We start from the raw sequence: 6,810 nt of genomic DNA, 5'->3' as shown, positions 1-6,810 counted from the left end.
GGGGGGGGAGGGGCTGGTTCCATAAATTGGAGAAGAATGGTCAGTCATACAGACGCAATGCAATTCGCCCCCCCCCCCAATAACGTCACAGCTCTAAGTGCGGAAAGTTTGATTTAACTCGCCCACCTTTTGTAATCCAATAGTTTTTTAAATGACAGAAGAGGGGTATTGAAACTGGTAAATAATCATTCATATCTCAAAGCATTGCGTGTGTGTGTATTATGTGTTCTTAATTTGAAGTACAGTGTAATACGTACCCCTGCTCACCACGGGGAAGTAGGACTAGGACCTCAAAGAGGATTCTTATTTTATTTTGGATGTCAATGATTAAAATGGGATAAAAATCAGTGAGGGCTGAGATAAAACATTTTTATCCACTTAAAATGTATTCTCCAGACAAACTGTTTATTGTTAATTTCCTTCTTCAAAAATCCTCTTTCAGACTGCTCCAGTGTTTTAGTTGCAGTAGGTTTCTCTTTCTCTGTTGAACACACTGGCAGCATACACGGCATTGATTTTCAGGTGTGTTATTTGCTGGTGAAATGAGTTTCTGATTGAAAAGGGAAATGTTTGGTGACGCGCACGTAAAATATTGTCATGCACAATAGAATCTTTTATGCCGACAGACGAAAGTGAACAAGCTATAGATTCAAAAGCATTACACAATTGAAGTTGATTATTTATCTGATCTCCACAAACACAACGCAGGTGTACGCAATGCAGAAGACACCAGCCAGTGATTGATAACCCAACCTAAACTTCTTTCAAGTGTACATACACAACAATCTGTCTAAGCCCACTGACATCATAACAGTCACGCGGCTTCATTAAAGGAAAAAGTGAGCACGTGCGGCGTGTGTGTGTGTGTGTGTATTTGTGGTATGGGGGGGGTGGGGTGCTCAGTCTATGTCATGGTCTGGTGCAGATGATTATTTCGACTTAGCTTAGGTCACACAGTGCGTGAATATGCAGCACAGGTCAGCAGTAGTTGCGAGTACTAGATTTCTATGCGACTGCCTCATTTAGCCATAACGATACCGACTGGTGACCTATTTTTTTATCGGAAGGGGAGGGGGACGAATTCAAGATTATCCTTCCCTCGTCTTTCCTAAGGAGTTATATTTGCTTTTGAAATAAGTTAGGAACTTGCAACTAAAGAAAGACTAGTTAAGTAAGAGTTTTACGGCACTTGTAACATGATAGGTCATATGAATGCCGAAGATTAGAGGTGTTGCACGAGATTAACAAACACAAAAAAGAGGAGGAGAAATAATGGCGACAAGAAAGAAGGTTCAAACCACACCAGAGCACCTGTCAATCACTCACCCACAAAAAAATAATACCGACTCCTCAATGATCACAAACATTCTGGCTTTTCATCTGGATACTCTTTTCTTTCAATCACCCGTCCGTTCGAGCAAAGCATTGGCATAGATAACAGGACATCGACTTTAGCAGAGTGTTAAGGAACAAAACAATGAGTGGAATGTGCAAAAGAGTATTTAGGTGACAAATAACTTAAACCACTTAAATACGTAACATCACCATACGTAAAATACTGCATATGCACAGTCCTTACGTATAATCAATATTTTCATTTATTGTATGCGAATCATCGTAATGAAAATAGGCGTTCGTCAAAATAATGAACGAAGAAACCTGCCTTCTTCCAGGCGTTTGGAACATTTTCGATTTATTATTTTATTTTATTTTATTATCTTTTTATTTTATTATTATTATTATTATTTTATTTATTTATTTATTTTTAAAAAAAATATTTTTTTTTTGGGGGGGGCGGGGTTGAATTTGGGCTCAACATCTTTTATGTTTATTTAAAACACATTTCAGTGTGGTTTTTAAAAAAACTGAATATCGTTGATCAAATGCCCAAAAACATTTCAAATCTCAGTTTCCAATGACTCTCAAGCTTTAGAATCCACCACATTTAGGCATCAATTTCCTTTAAAGGCAGGTGGGTACTTTTAAAAAAGCAAGACAAATGAATAGGCTTTAAGTTTGTACTAAAAACTCACTTCTCGCAGAAACGGACGAGTTACACATACTGTCGTTTTCAGGCTGTTCAACTCTCTCAAGCCCACAAATCTATTAGTCTTTTCAGGAGATAGTAAAATCAAAATTTCTTTACTTTAATACTTTATAAAAATGATACTGACCCTTCGAAAGATGGCAAACTATGAGGTGCTTGATAGTTGTATTTACGGAGAACAGGTATCGTTCGAAAAGAGAAGGGAAGACCAGTCTCCCAGACGTCATTTGACATGGTGAGACGTTTCTGGTGGTGACCTATTGGTTGACATAAATCAGTTCGGGAAGAGGTGTTTTGGTTTTTGTAATTAGCTGTGTGGATGTGAATGTTGTTCGATCACCTTTCGACGTTTGTGAAATATATTTAGCAATTATAGGCACTGTGGTATATTAAGCCATCAAATTGCTTTGGTTGAGACAAATCAATACACAACTTATCATAACTTTGGAAAATTAATAGTTTGTTGACCTTGAAAGAATATAATATTTAACATAAATACTAGCGAGCAAAAGAAACGCCGTATCCTATTTACCTTAGTAATGGTGATCATGTTTTTTTTCCTCCTTTATTACAAAACGGGAAACCTAAACTCAAACTATTTTTAGCATTATGAAAGAATACGTGGGAGCATCAATGAGAACATTAAATTGCTGCCGAATATATTTTCAACTTTCGGTTAATACATAAAAATTTCAACTTTCGGTTAATACATAAAAATGCCCAGTAGCGGGTATGGCCACCATTAGATCGGATAACAACAATACATCTCCGGTACATGGAAGCCACTTGGGCTTCCGTATCTCCTGGATGGATGGCCACTGCTAGTTCTAGTTTCTGCGCAGTCCCCGGTCTTGGTTGTCTTCCCTCGAGGCGCCGTTTAATTTCGATCCAAAATGCTCAATTGGGGTTAAATCCGAGCTAAAGGGCAGGGTGATTCTGAAGTGAGGGTTCAGAATGGTACCATGACGTTAAAGGAAATCTTGTGTTGTACGGGCAGTTTGTGCACGAGTATATCTTGCTGGAACCGGAAGTTAAAAGTTTGTCTGTGTAGAGGCCGCGCATGAGGCCTAAGAGCTTTGTGGCTATGTAGCGGGCAGCATTGACACCTTAACCTCGACCTTGGTCTTGATTTTGGAAGATTACTGGTCCTACTTTGTAGTTCCATAATTTTCCATAATTTTCCACCCCAGATCATGACGCGATGTCCTCCCCGGCGACACATCTTTCACGGTAAACTCTGGAGGCACTTGTTTTTTGTATCTATGGAGAAAAGGCATTCTTTCGAAAGGAGAACCCAAAAACTGTCTCTGAGACGCCATTTAACATTGTCCTGAGCTCATTTGAGATGTTCCTGGCGATGGTGAGCGGTCAAGACTGGACCATCGTAGGTTTGATGGCGTCTCGGGTCTACCTGGCGCATTTGTCGGTTCACTGTGTGTCGCCGTATGGCTCTTGCAAGGGTACCCCTTATCAAGTCTGACGTTCTCGCAGCTGTCTTTGCACGATACATTCGGACAATGTGCCACTTCGGGTGCACCTGACCTTTGTTGGTCCGCCTTAGAATTTGTGAGCTGAAAACGGGTTATTAGTCAGTGGATAGCCGAGATGTGAGCAACAAAAGGATTGGCGACCACACGGTCGTTGCTCTTTCTCTCTTTATGTCAATTACACGTGGCACTGTCGTTGCAAATGCAGATGAAAAGACCGAACTGATTTTTTACCATAGCTTTTATAGCCGACATCAGATGAACATTTTCACGCGGCGTTCACTGATTTAGTCCGTGTTTCAAAGCCCCAAATAGCTCTAGTTTTCGGTGACAAACAAAACAGACGATTTCAGATTTCCAAAGAGCATTTTGACATACTCTATGGATGGTGTAAATTATTTCAGTCTTCAGTCATTGATTTATTTTTTTTATAGTTATGGCAAAAATAGTTTTTTCGCGTTTCGCTTACTCGCTAGTATATTATAACACTACCAGGAAAGAAATAGGAAAGGGTCCTCGAAGGTTCTGCTTTACTAGTGTATTACATACATCATCAAACTACACTCTTAACAGTGTTCTACATTCTACAGATAAAATCGGGTTATAGGCGGAACGTGAGTACTGGCTCTTTTAATTGCTTCGAAGTATTACCCAAAATGTACATATTATTGTATTAAATGTGTTCTCAGTCCGCCTTTCTTTTTTTTCATACTTTTTCTTCAGTGGGAACGCTCATGCATTACCACACTCAGTCACACACAGTCACATATAATAGACACACAACACAATGAGCGCGCCAGTGCACACGCGTGACACGCAACACATTGTAATTGTATATGAATGACTATTTGGCCTTACATTTGCACAACTTACAAATCAATTTTCTAAGCAGTCATAAAAAGACGGAATGTTCATTTTCAATTCCTGTAAATGATAAATATATATTTTATTTTTAATGTATATTATATACATATTATAATGATATCCAAACACAGACACACACATACACAGACAGACACATAGACACACACAGACACACACACAGACACACACATACACACACACGCGCGCGCACACACATACACACACGCACACACACTCACTCACATGCACGTATAATTATAGATCTACGTATATTTTTTTCTTATTCTATGGAACTTTTGTTTAGTATTCCTATGTGCTAGGTTCAACCATATCTACACAATCCTTTGGTCTACTTTCGCCTGACAAAACGGTTATTTTGTATTTTCTTATTCTCATCAAAGCTGTTGTGAACGCGGGAAGCATAGTAGTTCTAATTTGGAAAGTGTTTCCGGGCACCCCCGCAAAATATTCCGGTTTTCGACAAACACAATCATGTGAAGTTGGCCAAGGTAGGAGTGCACTTGTCGCAAGCAATCTACTTAAGTCCAAATTGTGAGAATGTTCGATCTCTAAACCCTCCCAGAGCTCTGTCAAAGAAAAACGTTTAAACATCACCGAAATGTAGTTTAATACTGTGGTCAAGGCTTACAATTTTCTTACTTTTCATGATTCCTAGTAAAAGCAACTTAATAGAAAAAACCAAGGAAGTTTATTTTATGCCCAAACGAACTTAAATAGACTGCTTACGACAGTTTTACTTTCCAGTGCCCTCTCCTCCCCTTCCCGGATTTACCCAATACATTTGTGTCTTTTTTTAGAACAGAAGACTTGCGGATATTCATTTTTAACAGAGCTGTCGAAAGTGAAGATCTTTGCTATAAACTCTTATTATGTCTTATGTGAATCCTGTTCAGTTGTGGTATAAGTATAAGTAATTCCCTCTATGACTTTAGTATTAAAATGATTACCTTCTGAGACGTCACTTATTGTGAATTTTTGTCCTAAGCTGGAGAATTTTGGGAAGTACATTTTGCTGGGCCCCATACTGCCCTCGTTAAGTTTTAGTTTATAGTTTTTGGTAAGATTTTACGCACGGGCAAAATAATAAGGTCATAGGCTATACGTGCCGAAGATTAGAGGTGTTAGAATAACTTACAAAAAGGAGGAGGAGAGATAAAGACGATATAATGTTTGATAGCAAAGAAGGTGCAAACCATACTACAGCACCCGCCATCCCCCTTCTCCTTTTGAGTTTAACAAAAAGTGACAAAGTGGATCACCTTATAAAGGACAAAATTTGTGTCGATTTGGGCGTTGAACATGTACTCAAATTAATATTTTCATTTAACAACATGTAGCTGAAACTGCTTTAAATTAAAGGTACCATTCCACTAGTTGAATCGAAGCACTATAGCATAGACTTAACAATTGCATCGATGGTTAAAGGTTTGGCTTAAATAGTTATATTTTTTTAATTCCTGGATGCTGGTTTCTTTTGATTCCTTCATTTTTTATTGAATCGTTCTTGCTTCTTTTGATTTGCTCATGTTTTTATTGAATCGTTCATGTTTCTTTTGATTCGTTCATGTTTTTATTGATATTTAAAAAAGTTCCTGTTGTAGGAAATTTTGGATGTTGAAATAAGGGCATGCTTTTGTAGCAAAATCCGTGGTGAATAAGCTAATTCTATTTGTTTTTGTTTCAGATATCTTGAGAAGTCTTAAGATAAGCGACATTGTGTAACATCGCGTGTAAAAACAAAGTTTGGAGACTTTGGTAAAGTGGTAAAGTACAACATGATGCACAAATAACCAATAAAAGAATATCTGAACTTAAAATATCGTAAAATCCTTTCAATATGTTTTTAACGAAAAGGTTTAACGCGTGATTCTAGACGGAACCGAAATTTTGACCAGGCACGACTTCTTCGTCTTTTCACCCCTTTGTTAAAAAATAGCTGTACTTGCAGCTTGGACTTGGACCTTTCTCCAGAAACACAGACACACCCATATACACACCCCCTCCCCCCCACGCACACACACGCATACGCACACATATTTTGTTAAACTCACTCAGGTTTCTTTTGATTTGTTCATATTATTATTTATTTATGTTCATTTATGTTTCTTTTGATTCGTTCATATTCATTTACATTCGTTTATGTTTGTTTTGATTTGTTCTTGTTTTTCAAAATCTGTTTATGTTTCTCTCCGACTCAATAACTGTAGATGGACTCAAGCTAAGTTGTGCGGGTCTGTGTCCAGAAAAAAACCAACACACTATATAGATAAAATATCTGCATTTAAAGTAAATATCTATCTATGCCTGTAAATGTAGTAGAGCAGACTCATGCACTTTCTTACCAACACCTACATGGTGTGTTTGGGAGGTAGGGGTTGAGAGAGAGAGAGA

This window comes from Aplysia californica, unplaced genomic scaffold (assembly GCF_000002075.1).
Source record: "Aplysia californica isolate F4 #8 unplaced genomic scaffold, AplCal3.0 scaffold00218, whole genome shotgun sequence".
NCBI lineage: Eukaryota > Metazoa > Mollusca > Gastropoda > Aplysiida > Aplysiidae > Aplysia > Aplysia californica.
Note: the sequence above shows the minus strand (reverse complement) of the source record.